Below are 17,096 nucleotides of genomic sequence, written 5' to 3'. Positions count from 1 at the left end.
TATAATGAGAGAAAGGTTTAGATGGCTAGGACACGTTCTGTGGATCAAGGATGACAGATTGCCAAAGGTAGTCCATATAGGCCAGCCGCCTTGGGCCGAACGAAAAGCAGGTCGTCCCCAAATGGGACTATTTAAGCAAAAATTATTTCTTTTTGGGTGGGTGTAAAAAGGGAGGCTTTGAATAGATTGTGACGGGGGAAGAACATGTGTAGGTATGTTTGGCTCAGGGGGCTTGATGCTGCAATGAGTTGTTAGTAGTAGCAGTTGTATAGGCTTGTATAAGATACCATCAGGCCGTATCCAGGATTTTTATTTGGGGGGATTCAAAATTTTTTTTAAAGCTCATAAAAAATTTGTGTATATGTATTTTTTACGTTTTTATGGCACTTGGTATTAACCAAGTGACATATAGCGATCGCAATTTCTGTCGGTCTGTCTTTCCCAGTTTTGCTACTTTAGGCACTTCCAGGTAAGCTAGGACGATGAAATTTGGCAGGTGTATCAGGGATTGGACCAGATTAAATTAGAAATAGTCATTTTCCCGATTTGACCATCTGGGGGGGGGGTGTGGGTGGCCGATTAATTCGGAAAAAATAAAAAAATATTTCGGGTGGCCGAATTATAAAAATAACTCGGATTGACATAACCGGAACGGATCCGCTCTGTTTGGGGTGGTTGGGGGGGGGGAGGGGTAATTCTGAAAAATAAAAAAAATGAGGTATTTTTAACTTACGAACAGGTGATGGGATCTTATTGAAATTTGATGTTTGGAAGGATATCGTATCTCAGAGCTCTTATTTTAAATGCCTACCAAATCCGGTGACATTGGGGGAGTTGGAGGGGGGGAACCTAAAATCTTGGAAAACGCTTGGAGTGGAGGGATCGGGATCAAACTTGGTGGGAAAAATAAGCAGAAGTCTTAGATACATGATTGAAATAATCGGAACGGATCTGATCTGTTTGGGGGACTTGGGGGGAGGGTCAGTTCTGAAAAATTAGAAAAAATGAGGTATTTTTAAATTACGAAGGAGTGATCGTATCTTAATGAAATTTCATATTTAGAAGGACCACGAAATTCAGATCTCTTATTTTATATCCTGACCGGATCCAGTGTCGTTAGGGGGGGGGGACCAGAAATCTCAGAAAACGCTTAAAGCGGAGAGATCAGGATTAAAGTTGGTAGAAAGAATATGCATAAGTCCAAGATAGGTGACTGACATAACCGGACCGGATCCGCTCTCTTTGGTGGAGTGGGGGGGGGAGTAATTTGGGAAATTTAGAAAAATGAGGTATTTGGAACTTACGAACGGGTGATCAGATCTTAATGAAGTTTGAAATATAGGAGGATCTTGTGTTTTAGAACCCTCATTTTAAATCCCGACCAGATCCGGTGACATTGATGGGAGTTGGAGGGGGAAACTGGAATTCTTGGAAAACGTGAAAAACGACGTATCTTACGAATGGGTGATCGGATCTTGATGAATTTTGATAGTTAGAAGGACCTCGTAACTCAGAGCTCTTATTTTAAATCCCGACCGGCATTAAGCCTCCGATTTTCCTTTTAAAGCAATCTATTCTTAGAATTTTGCTAGAGCTTATAGCATATAAGTTCTTGGCTCTTCCGAGCTTGTCACAAGTGCCATATGAGCTCTTAGCTCTTGTTACAAGTTGGACAAACATTTTGGGGAGAGGGTGTAGGAGTTGAATCGACGAGCCTTAAGTAACTAGCCGAATCTTTTTCCTGTGCTCACCAGCAAGTAAACCCTCATGGAATTATTGTAAAAGAGGGAGGAAGTGGATTAAGTCTTAAGATTTTTTTTTAGTGAATTTATCTGTTTGGTTCGGATTATGAAGGTATTTCTTACACTTTAAGAGCGGAAGTATTATTGTTCTTTCACGCTACCTCATAAAACCTTTCGCTCTACAATAATTCAAGGCTACTTTACGTTATGTAACCTTATTGAGCAAATTTCGTCTGTAACGTAGAGGGTGCCAAGTAGACTCGAGCTCTACACCAGAATTTCCGCGTTACGTAAGTTCATTTTACGGTATAGAAAAATCAATGAAGCAGCAACAAAATGGAATTTCGGGATGAGTTACCCCTATCATCCCTAATCAGAACTTTATCAAGTGCTCATGGATTCATTGTCACCTTGCGTAAAAAGAGCAACATTTGCCTAAAAATAAGGATTAGTTAATTGCTAATTGCTAGACACTTATTACATTTTCAGGTTATTTAATAATAAGGTCTAATTTTCAGTTAACCAGTGATCTTATTAAGGGGTCTCCCACTTTCAAAATTATTGTACATCAGTTGACTCATGCCACGCATGACAGAAGTCTACCATGGGTGGCATGGTTTGTCTTGTGTGGCAAAAAGGCCTGGTATAGTGAGACTAGTTGTGCTCCTTCTTTCTTGTTTTGGAACTAGCATGTGTCTTGATTTCGAACAATTTTTGAGCTTTTCTTATAGTTGTATATATGGAAAGTCATCCCAGAGAATATCCAATTCAACGTTAAGTTGTCTCCATAACGGAAAGTAACTTTCGAAATAATGTACAGGTGTTCACAACCAAGTACACTTCCCAAGGACAAAGGCGTTCCAAACTGGAAGACAGAATCAGACTGAGCGATAAACGCAATCCAATATTTAACAGTAAATTCAGTTTCATTGGTTAAAACAAACATGTGTTGGGGTGCATTATTTGTATATCTTTAAAATATTCACTAGGCTATTTGCCTCATATTAAACTACACTAGACTCTATTTTTAAATGATAGAAATGTCTTAGATCAAAGGTCAGTATGCTATTCCAGGCTAGGCTGGGAAGATGTAATACGATTAGGGAAGCGGGTGCCGGAATTCTGAACGTAAATGTTATTAGAGCCGTTCCTAGGGTTGATGGCACCCAGGAAAAATTTACAGCGTCCGTCTCCCGCTGAAATATAAGCAAAACAGACCGAATCAGAGTGAAAAAGTTGATGAAAGAGGGAAACCTCCAGCCGCAGCCCTCCTTCTCCCAGCCACGGTGTCCGGGGCAGATTACCCCAGTTTTACCCCCCTTTGAACGGCTCTGGATGTTATTTTACATATACTGAACGTGACACGAACTAAAGCACAGATATTGCCTCGGAGGTAGAAACCTATGAACACACATCATTGGTTGCTATATTTTAATTAAATAGAAAGAAACAAGTTTTTTTAAATGAAAGTAAGGAGCAACATTAAAACTTAAAAACGAACAGAAATTACTCTGTGTATGAAAGGGGCTTTTCCTCCTCAACGCCCCGCTCTTTACGCTAAAGTTTGACTCTTTCTCTTAACTCTACTTTTTAAAACAGTAAGAAACTTAAGCGTAAAGAGCGGGGCGTTGAGGAGGAAAGCCCCTTTTGTATACGCAGTAATTTCTGTTCGTTTTAAGTTTTAATGTTGCTCCTAACTTTCATTTAAAAAAAAAACTTGTTTTTTTTCTATTTAATTTCTGGCCGTTTTTGAATTAATGCATGTTTTGATCTTGGCTCTCCGCGCATAAATAATTAAAACAAAATTTGTGTATCAATTAATTGCAATTATCGGAAGACTTTGAGAAAAAAGGAGTGAAGGAGGAGGCCTAGTTTCCCTCCAATTTTTTGATTACTTAAAAAGGCAAGTAGAACTTTTAATTTCTTACAAACGTTTTCATTGGCAAAAATTATGCTTAACTTACGAATTAACTTACGTAACGAACTTCTATATTCGTATGTTTTTATTGCGTATATGAGGGGGTTCAACCCTCGTCGATACCTCCCTCTTTACACTAAAGCTTAAATGTCCCAGTTCCTTAAGAATGACCTCTGAATTAAAAAGGCCGTAGAATAAATAGTTGAAATTACTAAAAAAAATAGCGTAAAGAGTGAAATATAACGAGGAGGTAAACCCCTCACATGCGTAATAATTTTTTTTCGTTGTAAGTTTTAATGCTGCTCCTTAATTTCAGTAGAAAAAACTTTTCATATTTATTTTTTCTTTTTTTTTAAATAATGCTAGAAAATCCCGCGCCCCCTTCATTGAAATTCTCTTCCCCCATGAAAAGTTCCTCCATGGAAATATCCTCCCATATAACCCCCCGTAAACTCTCCCCCCCTAAACCAAAAAAATCTCCCTGAAAAAGTCTGTACACTTCCCAGTAACCATTACTATATGTAAACACAGGTCAAAGTTTGTAACTTGCAGCCCCTCCCACGAGGACTGCGGGGGAATAAGTTGTCCCTAAAGACATAGTTATTAGGTTTTTCGACTATGCTGAACAAAATGGCTGTCTCAGAATTTTGATCCGGTGACTTTTGGGGAAAATGAGCGTGGGAGGGGGCCTAGGTGCCCTCCAATTTTTCTAGTCACTTAAAAAGGGCACTAGAACTTTTCATTTCCGTTGGAATGAGCCCTCTCGTGACACTATAGGACCTCTCAGTCGATACCATCACCCCTGGAAAAAAAAAAAATAAAAAATAAATAAACACGCATCCGTGATCTGTCTTGTGGCAAAAAATGCGAAATTCCACATTTTTGTAGACAGGAGCTTGAAAATTCTATAATACGGTTCTCTGATACGCTGAAATCTGATGGTGTGATTTCGTTAAGATTGTATGACTTTTAGGAGGTGTTTCTCCCTATTTTCTAAAATGAGGCACATTTTCTCAGGCTCGTAACTTTCGATGGGTATAACTGATCTTGATGAAATTTATATATTTAAAATCAGCATTAAAATGCGATTCTTTTGATGTAACTATTGATATCAAAATTCTATTTTTTAGAGTTTCGGTCACTATTGAGCCGGGTCGCTCCTTACTACGTTCGTTACCACGAACTGTTTGATAAGTAAGCCTGTTTTCTCCTTTTAGTAGTATGGGCTTGAGAATGTTTTGTTGAAATGCTTGAAAACCATAACTGATCTTGTGATTCAGCTACTCATAAGATTGCTAGCCCAATGCCGCCTGTGTACCTCTTTAAAAGAACCAAGAATATTAAAGTACCCCCTCCCCCTGAACCCGTCTTAGGTCTTAAAGTCGCAATTTCCTACGATATTTTGGCTGTTACAAAATATGAAGGTTCTAGGGCAGTATCAATTTTTGTCAGTGTTGCCACATTGAATTGAGAAAATGAAAAAGCCAATCCAATTTATTGAATTTGACAGCGCCTGCAAAAACCCAAACGTTAACACTCTGTTGACTCCCTAACACTTTCAAAGGGTGTTACACCTTCTTAAGGTGTTTGGTGCCATGTGTTTTTAACTTATTTTGGCTCATTTTTCACAAAGTTTTTTTTTATTTTAACACCCGGTACTTCCAAAAATCACAGACCTGTATATGGAGGTCGTTTTCGTTAAATAATGAAATTTTGGTTTTCCTTATTTTTTAATATATATATGGTTGCGTAAATTAACCAATTCAAACATTTGATTTTCACTGTCTTCGTTATGTTAAGGTCTGCTCAAATTACTTGCTTGTATTATGTTTATTTTCATTGATATTTATTCGAGAAAAAAGGTCATTTAAATTTGCAAAACTATTGATTACCCCTAGGGATAGACCTACATTAACAATATAGATACTCGTTTTACATCCATACCTGTTCCTTTGCATCTGTTCTTTGACTCATAGGTTGGATTTACGTGAAGCAATATAGTATGCAACTCCTTGGACAGCCCAGTAGAGATTAAAACGTTACTGGAAGCTACCTATCGTAAATAATTTAGCTTAATACAAGTACAACAGATTCACGCGTCTGCGTATCATATTAGAAGGCTATTCATTTTCATAAATTCTTTAAACAAAAATATTACGTTGTTTATTGAACGTGATTAAGAAAAATACCCCTAGGCAGGGTTACACATCCAGGTTCGGTTCTATTCATTAGTGGGTCATCAAAGGTTTTACTGAGTTGAAAACCCTGTAGAAAGTTCATTTTTGCACCAAAGTTGTCAATCTTTTCTTAGAAGCAGGAGTTCGTTCAGACCTCTCCCCACCCCCTTGGGTCAAAGTATTTTTCCCCGAAATGGGCTGAAATTAGTCCGAAATATCTAATTGCTCGTTGATAAGTGATCTATCCCTCTCCTCTCTCTCTATCTATCTCTAATGTGCTGGGCCTTTTCCCATCGTATCATAGGTAAATGATTCTCAAACGACCCATACCCGCAGGATGAAAAGCTGTAAACCTGTGTCATACCCACATGCACGGAGATACAGTTCGCCCCTCCCTAATGACAGACAAAAAATGAACACGGAATATGGCACTTTCCGTGATCTTTATTCAAAGCTTTACCCCTGAACGCTTTTGAGCACCTCTACCCTCCCAGATAAGTATCTGTGGACAGTGGACACCCATGATTCTATAAGCTTGATTACTTAAATCATGTCAATTTCCCAAGGTTGCTCGCTGGGCTAACACCGCAATTATTCTAGTCTACAGATAAAAAAAAATACCTAAAGATAAAAAAATATACATAATATAATAAAAAAAAGAAAAAAAATTCGAGCCTAAAGATATATATATATATATATATATATATATATATATATATATATATATATATATATATATATATATATATATATATATATATATATATATATATGTATATATATATATCATTAACTTAATCGTTAAACATTGGTACAGGTATGTACATTGGGTGGAGGCCCCAAACCCCTGACTTCCTCCCCGTAGTATATATATGTATATATATATATATATATATATATATATATATATATATATATATATATATATATATATATATATATATATATATATATATATATATATATATATATATATATATATATATATACATATATATACTACGGGGAGGAAGTCAGGGGTTTGGGGCCTCCACCCAATGTACATACCTGTACCAATGTTTAACGATTAAGTTAATGATATATATATATATATATATATATATATATATATATGTATATATATATATATCATTAACTTAATCGTTAAACATTGGTACAGGTATGTACATTGGGTGGAGGCCCCAAACCCCTGACTTCCTCCCCGTAGTATATATATATATATATATATATATATATATATATATATATATATATATATATATATATATATATATATATATATATATATATATATATAGCCCCAAGCCCCCAACTCCCTTCCCCCAATATATATATATATATATATATATATATATATATATATATATATATATATATATATATATATATATATATATATATATATATATATATATATATATATATATATATATATATATATATATATATATATATATATATATATATATATATATATATATATATATATATATATATATATATATATATATATATATATGACAATATCTTTTATAATTTTCCTTTTTTTATACAATTCACGCATTTCTTAGATCCTAGCCCCCCCCCAAATACTCACTCTCCTTTTTTTCTGAAATAAGTTATCATTCACCGGCCTGTCCTGTTGCATTTGCGTTGTATACAAACTACTTTGCACATTTATATATGCTGCGTAGAATACATAAATATATATATATATATATATATATATATATATATATATATATATATATATATATATATATATATATATATATATATATATATATATATATTATTAAGACTATGATATATTCAAAATAATTGGTAGCAGTATTAGTACAACATCCCACAACTTCCTCTTACTCTCGTCATGCAGGTGATAAATCCAGGAAAAAGAAAAATAATTCCAGACTTGATTTTCATTGTCTCTGCCTATCCTTTTAACTTTTGCATATTTTTTATTCCATATATTAATATATTATGAGATTGACACCTTTTTAACATTAAAAATGACTCGTTAAATATTTATTCCTTATTGATAAAAAAAGAGGATAATTAACATTGGGCGCCTGGAGGGTGTTTTTATAATCTCTTGAGCCAATGTGCGCGTACAACGAAAGTCTCCATTCCGTAGTTTTCAGTTCTTTATCAAGTCATGTTTGATATTATATATCTTGGGAAATTTTAATTATTACCTCGTTCAATCGAGGCCAATTAGGATAAAAATTATATAGTTTACAGTATAAATTTTAAGGATTCTAGTAAGGTAAGTTTCATTAAATTTAAGTGAATAATTGTGGAGATATTATAGAAAATATATAAAGTGTGTAATTTGGCCTTGGTGAGATTCTAGAGTGCACGGAAACGGGCTATTGATTTTGGTAAAGGAACAAAAAACGTGAATTTAATTTTTTTTTTGTGTTAAATATATTGCGATATGTGTTGTTGTTTGTAGACCTAATTTTAATGGTTTCGAAATGAACATTAATCATAATAATTCAGTATTAGGCTATTTATTTAGAAAATATATGTTCGAGTTTTTTTTTTCAATTTTTGTATTTAAAAATAAAGGCTATTTACTATATCTCCTTTGGAATAGTTGAAATAATTGGACTAGGCCTATAGTGGGTATTAATTTAAGTGGGATGAGACATAAGAAGTATGTTTTTAAAGGAATCTATTGTGCTTTTTAGTTCTCATTTTATTTCTAATGCTATAAATTATTAAATATTATAGTATTTTGATATCTTACAGAGTTGAATGATGAATAACCTGTAGCAGGCATGTGCCCAGGGGACCTCCAGGACCCTAAATTCAGACCCGCCTAATACTTTCCTTAGTCAAGTCGCTTAGGCCTTTGATTCTTTCCTGTTTTTGGCTATTTTTTACAAACCCTTCTCCCCCAAAATGAACCTCAAGTGCTTGACGTGGAGTATATGAGTAATAGCTAAATAGTAATTGTCATAGTGAGCAGGCTAGTCTTATTTGTAAGTGTACCAGTGAAAATGCTAAATTGTTGCTGGGCTAAGTAAATTTCGAACCACGTGGGCAGGATTTTGCTTTTCGAGAAAAAAGCAAAAAAATAGTCAAACCGTATATCAGTAGAGCACAATAAATTAGTTAAAACATGTAAATAGTGAGGGTCTTGTCCCTCTTAACCTCATGTACGTGCCTGTCTTACACAGATGTTTTTCTTGAGTAAGGATTGACAGGACTATCTTGTTCACAAAGAAGCATAGCGATCGTAGGGTTTGAGGCGTAAGCCACTAGACCCCTTGCGATACCAGCAAGGGTGTAGCTCCAGCATTATTATTGGGTGGGGGGCAAGAGGGGTCTACATTTGGAGAGCCAATGGGTGCGGGCCATATATTTTTTCCACATTAAAGGGGAGCAACTGCCCCCCTTGCCCCTCCCCCTAAATGACGTCACTGAATTCCAGGGAGCCCCTCATCGATTTCTAGCCTATTTTTTCCATTCAGGAAATCCAATGGGAAGTTCCTCTACCCTTAGCTGCAGTTGCTTTAAATGTACTAAGGTTGTAGACGTAAAACTGAACACAGTGTTGAAAATCACAGATGTGGGACCAGAGATGGAAAGTTGTACACACTACTAACGTAGAGTGGATAACCCCTCACTTAATTTCTAATACAGAAATAAGAAACTATTCCTAAATTTAATAACAGTTTTAAGGCGTAAATTGAATAAATCTCAATGTCTAATGTTCATATAGCTATATTTTCGCAAAGTTTATCACGTATAGTTTGGGAATACGAAGGTACCGTTATTTAATTATTGCATAAATTTAATGACTTTTATTTGAAAGTATACTACTTTAAAATTAATAGTTATGTTAATAGTATTTTTTTTATAATATTACTGACTTCCCAGACGACAATATTTAATTGTTTCCTTTTTGAAAATCTTCCTATCGAAGCTAATTGTGCGTTGAAGCTATTCCTCAAACTGGAATTTCTTGGTGCATGAAAATGCAGTGGCGTTCCTTCGTTTTTTATTGATTTCGTGTTCGGTAATTATTTGTCGTTTTCATATGTTAGGACTCTACTCATTGATTGTCCATTTTAAAGTATGGCCTTGGATTTGTGTAAAAAGAATAGGATTGATGAAATGGTAACCTTTTTCAAAAGAAAATAGATAGAAATAGCATTTATCTTATCTGATCTAAAATAAGGCCTGTAGCTTCGAGTTTTATTCGAGGGATGGGAGATTTAATAGACAAATTAAATAAACACATGTACTTAGTTCGGATCCACAGTGTAGTAGTGGTGGGGGTATCAGAACAGATTTCCCGGAGGGCCGGGAAAGTGCCCCCTTTGTCGACTTCAAAAATTTCCAAGGGTTGTCCATTTCTTTTGGCCAATTTCAGGCGGCATTCCCCACTTATTCCTTTTTATGCACATACAGTGAAAAATATATATGTTTAAGTATTTTTTCCCCTTTATAGGGGAAGGGGTAGGAAGGTTTAAAAATACGAAACATCACTGACGTCAGTGCTTGAAATCGATTCGGAAAGAAAATTACAGAAAACTAACTTTTCGACTTGAACGTCAAGAATGATTCTATTACTTCGGGCTCTTGTTCATTAACATTGTATTTGTTTTTCCTTTTGATGCACCGCTGGGCTATTAAAATGTAATGTTTGAATATATTCAGTCAAAGCGGAATTGTTTTTCTCTAATTTATTATTTTTGTGCTTCTCTATAGCGTAGGTAAGCAGGGTGCTCAGGTAAATTTGGCTAGAAACAAAGGAAAATATACCACTTGCTGAAAGGACGCGTATCGTTTTGTTTATGAATTAGAAAATATTTATTTGTTTATTTTATTCACTGTTTGCAAAGAAATGCTTACAGTAAGTTCTGCATACAACAGAAAAGGTGACACAAAAACCTATGAAAGTAAATAAGAAAAAAAATGGCTTTAAGTCAACCAACAAGATATACGCGAACGGAAAACAAAGAATAGAAACGAAAAAGAAAACAACATACCTTATATCATAATGAATTCATATTTACATAATATTAAAACATAATCCTGAAATATGCAACGGTATACCAGCAGAGGACACAGGGGGCGATTCTCCACCATTCTATGAAGGCTATGCGGACCGATCTGGAGGGAATCACCCCTGTCTTCCGTATACGCAGATGTGTCTGGAACCATTCATGGATTTGCCGACACTATTGATGTAAGTGTTTACGGTGCATTGGTACATATTTTGGGGGTAAAAAAGGAGTAATTAAGATCCAAAACGTAAAATATAGACCAAACGAATCATGGTTGCAGCAGTAGCTGCAACCTAGTAAAGAACGAACCACAACCCATAGTAACCAAAAGTAAAAAAATGCATTTTGGAAGAATCTGTCTACTGAAAAACATTGCCCTCTGACACTGAGTCAGGAATGGTCACTATTACATCTGTTTGTCTTAAAAGTAAAAGTTTATTGCGAAAAGAAATCTGATGGTGATTTCGAAAAAAGCCTGAAACCCCTCGAAAATTGCGCCAGATCAAAAGGGAAAGTGTTTCATTGGAATCAGCGTTGTCGAAAACCTTAAACAGGAAAAATAAAGTCCCCCTCCTTGAACAACAAGGAAAATCGTTTTTTGCAACGGTAGCACTGATCTATCTCCTCTTTTTTGTTTTTTTCTTCTTTTTTTTCAGCGGGCTACCAGAACATCATAGAGAGATGCTTAATGGCTCATTCAAAACCCATTTCTCATATCTACGTGCTTTTTATAAATTACGCCATCAACAAGTGCCTTATGGCACTTTTTGTGCGATGTCTCAGGTAGCGGCACTAGCAGGCTACTAGAACATCATAGACAGATTTTTTATATATAAAAGATACTGCTTATATCTACATCCTTCCTATAAATACCAACATCAGCAAGTTCCAAATTGCACTAAAAACAGCACTTTTGGTCCCATGTCTCAAGTGGAAAAGCTGGGGCTAAGAGTTATGTTTAATGACTCATTTGAAAGCTATTGCTTATATCTACGTGATGTTTGTCAATTCTACCATTCGTAAGTGTGATATAGCACTAAGAAACACTTTTGGTTTCTCTTCTTAAGTAGAAAAGTTTGGAACTATAAAGCAGTATCTTTGTAATCATTATGGTCCAAAATTCTTAACTGGAGGTTTGCAAGAACACCTCCCATATGTTCCTCCTCTAAGCCCCATTAATAAGCTACGTAATTAATGTACAAACACCAATATATCAAATTATTTCCCACTTGGTTTTTTTATCACTGTTTTGCCCCTTATATGATTATTTTTAATATAAGATAATTTTCACTAAGTAAATTGTGTAAATGTGATGTACTCATTTTTTAAAGCATGTTCCGGGAAGGTATATTGTCAAGCATGTTTATTCAAAAGAGAATAGAGGTCATCTAGTTCATGGTTATTAACGATATTCTTAGCAGATCACTAAATCCATACCTCAACGAATGACGTAATTTTGTCAAAATCCTCGGGGGGGGGGGTCAAAGTTGGAGCCAATTTTTCCCAAATCAAGTTAAGTGACAACGAGCTATATAATAATAGACTTATCTTAGTTTTGACAACATTTGGAGAAACTAAATTCTTCCCTGGGGGGGGGGTGTGTGTGTGAAAACTTTGGTCTGGGGAAAACTGAGGTCAGCGAGGGACAGTTGCCTCCTCTGTCTCATAGCAATTTACGTCCCTGACCCATCCTATTGTCACGTAGGCTTGTGTTTCTTGAACCACTCAAAAGTTGTATATTAAAAGAAGGATTACTTATTATTATATTTAATTATTCCAATTATTTACTTAACATTTTCGTCGTAATATCATCTACATGCATAAGATTGTGTATCCAAAGAGGAAGAAAGACAAATGAAAACAGTTCTGTAGAAATCAATTCTTCCCAAAATTTTTGAAATGTTTTTATAATGTCATTTATCCTTTTGTGTCCTGTGGTGGCGCAGTGGATTTGACCTTAGCTTGGTAATACGGGACCCAGAGATCGAATCACGCTGCAGGAATGCACTACATTCCTGCAAAAAAATTGCCAAAAACTCCTGAAAAAAATTGCCATCTGATACCGATGAAAAAAAAAATGAATTTGAAAAAAAAAGTTTTTCCGAGGGAAGTAAAGACCGAAGTTGAAACTTATAATGGACAAAATTATTACTTCACAGCCTAAAACCCACTAATTATATTTCCCTGTGTTTCTAAGATTGGTGAAAACTAGCGCCTCACTGAAAACACAGAAGTCAACTATAAAAACAGGAATATTGACTTGGAGTCAAAACTGAGGATGTACCCTGACAACAATAGACTAATCTATCAAGATTTGCATATTTTTGTACCAATTGTGACACAGTAACTTTCAGTATGCAATTAAAATTGTTTTAAAAACATATCGTAAAATTAAATATTTGTTTTAATAATCGCAAAGTAATTTAACAGAATACAGAAATATCGGATTGATTCATCAGGTAGCATTTTGGTCTCGCCAGCTTTAATACCAATAGTCGGTTATATAGAATCTTAAATTGTAAGAAATATGCTTTAGTATTTCTTGAAATGAAGATCAAATAAGACATAATACGAACTCGTAAATCCGGTTATTTCTCTCTATACAACAGTGAATGTCAAGCTATGATACAAATTCTAAAGCTAGTCTGTAGTCCTAATACTATCAAGATGGCTTTACTTTGAACTTGTCTACAAATTAATCATGGTATGTCCTTTTCAGAACCAAAACGAGAGCCAGTCATTGAACTGAGCCATTATGCAGAAGTGATACCAAATTAAACGAAAAAAGATAAAGCAACAATCCTAAAAATGATTGTTGCTTTATCTTAAAAGGGATAGACCCTAAAAGAGATTGACAATATTTTTATTCTGTAAAAAGTGTTCTTAGTTGGTTTACTTATACTGTACCAAAAACTCCTACATTGTTTTGTGTTTTCAGTAAAGTTCTAGTGTTCTATAATCCTAGAAATATAGGGAAACATAACTAGTTGGCTTATTTGTTTCATTGATATATATTAGACAGGCTGTGAATTAATAATTTCTGTCCGTTTTAATTTTCAACTTCACTCTTTACTTCCCTTGGAGAAAAAACTTTGTTTTTTAATTAATCTTTGTTCGTTTTGATTAAAATTTAATGTAGAAACAGCGCTCCCATGGTCTTTTTTTATTTATACGGGATAATATATATTCGTTTTAAGTTTTAATGTCACTCCTTAGTTTCAGTTGAAAACTTATTTTTAATATAAACTCTAATTATCACCGATCCATGGGAGATAAGACACCTCTAGAAAATACTGCAGCCAACCTTGACAGCTACGAAAAACTTTCAGTCTATAACATAAAGTTTATTATCCATAATTCGCATAACAATACATTTTTTAAAGGAATATTTGTTTTTTGATGAACCAAAAGCTGTTATTACTCGGCCGACTTCGCCTGAAAAATCCATAATGAAGATAGGGCTTTATAAATTGCCTACTGACTAGCAGAAACTGGAAGCCCAACGTAATGAAAGAGAGCTGTTTAAGAGCTTATATTTATACCTAATCGCTTTTTATGAATTTCACTTGATAGGACTTTCCGACAAAGTGCATTTTCGATTGTTTCCCCCATTTTTTTTCTAATGAAAAAAACATCTTTTTCTAATGAAATGATCAAAAGAAGGTGTTTTTCAAAGCCTAGGCAGGGGCGGCAAAAAACTAAGGGGGGAAGGACGTTCCTTCCCCTCAGTTACCACCGTTAGAACTAACACACAGGCTTCATTACAGAGTGAAGTTTGAAGGTTCAATTCAAAACTGGTGATCATTCAAGCTTAAGTTTTGGTAGATTTTTTGTTGAAATGTTTTTAGCTTTTGTTAATTTGTTTTCACAATTATCTTTTACTTTTAAGATGAGTAGGCGGTCTATGAAACTTACTGAGATGGTCTGGAAGTGGTGTATATGTGAGGAGCTCTTATAAAATTCCACTTAAGGGCTTTGGATCATAATTATCGCAATGGTACCGTTTTATGCTTCCAAACTCTTCCACTTATAGATGTGGCACCAAACGTGCCGTTTTTTGCGCTATATGGCACTTATGGATGGTAAAATTGATAAAAAGCCCGTAGATAGGTTTATTATGAACCTTCCCGGGATATGCTAAAACTTTTTTTCTCTCATTAATCATCTAAAAGTGAGATAAGAATTGGGTATTTCTTCAGTCTTGGCACTCCTGGGAAAAGATGAAAAAAATGAGCAAACGCATGGCGCGAGTTGTGTCATGTATGGCGCAAAAAGTCGCGATTCAATGGGAGTGGGACAAACATGGCTGAACAAGTAATGATCTAAGATGCACACCATGTGGTCTTAATTGGCACCCCCCTTGAAGACACGAAATGACCATTAACGTCACTTACCCAAATGTTGGATGGGGGGCTATTCCTCTTCCGCGTCCGTGATGCTTCTGGAAATAGCGTCTCTAGGTATAGGCTTATCCCAGAATGTGAATCAAACTAAACTATTGGTTCTTTGTAATTGTACTTATAATTAGCATGACGATAACTGCCCTTACTTAGTACTTACTTAGATCCCCCTACACCTTGGGGTACATAGGGCAGCGACGGTTGACCTCCAACTTGACCGATCTTGTGCCAAAGACCAAAGTTCACTGTCCACTTGAGTGTAAGTTAGGGGTAGTGCACAAGTAGTTAGCTAAGCCAAACTACGTTAGTTTGACATCCTGTAGCAAAACTGTTGATCTACTGGGAAATTACATAGAAGTGTATTATTCAGCCCATTCCGAGGGTTCAGGTAGGCCTATATCGTTACCCTAGGATTTTCTTATTGCAACGTCATTATTTAGCTGGACTGTGCTGGAATAGTTAAAGTAAATCCTAATTCAATGTTGCATTTCTTATTGTTGCTGTCTAAATCTAGTAGTAAAATAACAGACAAGGTAGTGTAAAAACTGAATTTCATCTGGTGCTTTGCCAAATATCAGTGATGGTGTTGCTCTAAGAGAATGAAACTAGTTTTTAGAGGTGCTTTATAGATTTGGCCTTTTCGGGGGTTTGACTAAAATTATTGGGGGTGAAGTGTAAGATAAGAGTGACCATTTTTTATTAGATATGCTGTCTAGATGTTACCTTTCCGAGGGTTCGACTGTTAGCTGTCTGCTTTCTTTTTCCTGTGGCCCTCTTGAAGCAAGGCTGCTTCTCAAGTAAACCTCTTTCAATGCCCTTTTAGGGAAACTCACCCATTTTGTTGCGTAATTTTTAGTTTTTGTGTGGGGGGAAGCACGGCCTTATCCAGGGGGCTACCCAGTTAACCTCCCGCCCCATCCCCCGAAATTTTCGCCCGACTCCTACAAAAGAAACAAAAATGCACATAAACAAATTTGTCATGCGTTTTGTAAAGTTTTTTTCTACCCTCTCCCCCCCAACAAAAATCCTGGATAGAAAATTGGGTGAGGGGTAGTGTTTCAAATAATAGCATCGACTATGGTTGTGCTAGTATCTGTATTATTATTTCAAACTGATATCGTTTTTGGTATTGTACAAACATGATTATCTTATACTCTTCTTTAAACTTTTATATTTTAAAAAGAAAACCGGAAATTGTGACCCCTTTAATTGATATGGTAATTTCCAGCCATGATAACAGCCTCACACGTCAAATCAAATTACATTCAGAATATGTCCGCTAGCTCAACCTTGCAACCTCCTTTCCCTCCCGGGGTTTGTCCAAATCTGAAATAATTGTTCCCGTGAAATGTTTTTGATGACGTTCGAAATAGATGCTATGAAACAGGTAAGCTTTTTCATCCAAAAATCGGTGAAGTCGATTATTGCTTAGACATGTAATTTCATGGCTTTCGGTGCCCCTACCACAAATATTTTTGATATATCCCTACTAAACCGAGCTATATGTTTTGTATGGTAAACTTACGATAGTAGTTTCAAAATAAGCATTCCCCGTATCAGCTACTTGCCAGGGCGGGAGGCTGAGTGGTCTGGGATTGGACTCTAAAATAATCCACAAAATCTTTTTTACTATAAGTCATTTTTGTTTCTTATATAACATTTAGTTCTATTCAAAGGAAGACTTGGAAATTTTCTTTTAGGCTGGGACTATACTAAGGGGTCACTCCTGAGCCGTTCCTAGAGTTGGTGGTGCCTGGAGAAAAATTAATTACAGCTTCCCCTCCCGACTCAAATATATCCAAAAAACTGATTCAAAGTGAAAAATTTGCTCAAATTGG

General features: G+C 35.4%; 1 protein-coding gene across 5 annotated transcripts in view; it reads left to right on the top strand.

Annotated features, from left to right (window-relative positions):
* The window catches only part of LOC136026330 (AT-rich interactive domain-containing protein 5B-like), a 106,633-nt gene that overhangs the window by 18,782 nt on the left and 70,755 nt on the right, over positions 1–17,096 (top strand). For 2 of the 5 annotated variants that reach the window (XM_065702758.1, XM_065702755.1), the window contains exon 1: positions 7,957–8,103. The exons of the other annotated variants lie outside the window; for them this stretch is intronic. The gene's annotated coding sequence lies outside the window, so the exon portion shown is untranslated. Of the gene's footprint in view, positions 1–7,956; positions 8,104–17,096 lie in introns of those variants that run through there. 5 annotated transcript variants of the gene reach the window in all.

Source organism: Artemia franciscana, chromosome 4, assembly GCF_032884065.1.
Source record: "Artemia franciscana chromosome 4, ASM3288406v1, whole genome shotgun sequence".
Lineage (NCBI taxonomy): Eukaryota > Metazoa > Arthropoda > Branchiopoda > Anostraca > Artemiidae > Artemia > Artemia franciscana.
The sequence above is the reverse complement of the archived record's forward strand: the minus strand, read 5'-3'. Positions and strand labels throughout refer to the sequence as shown.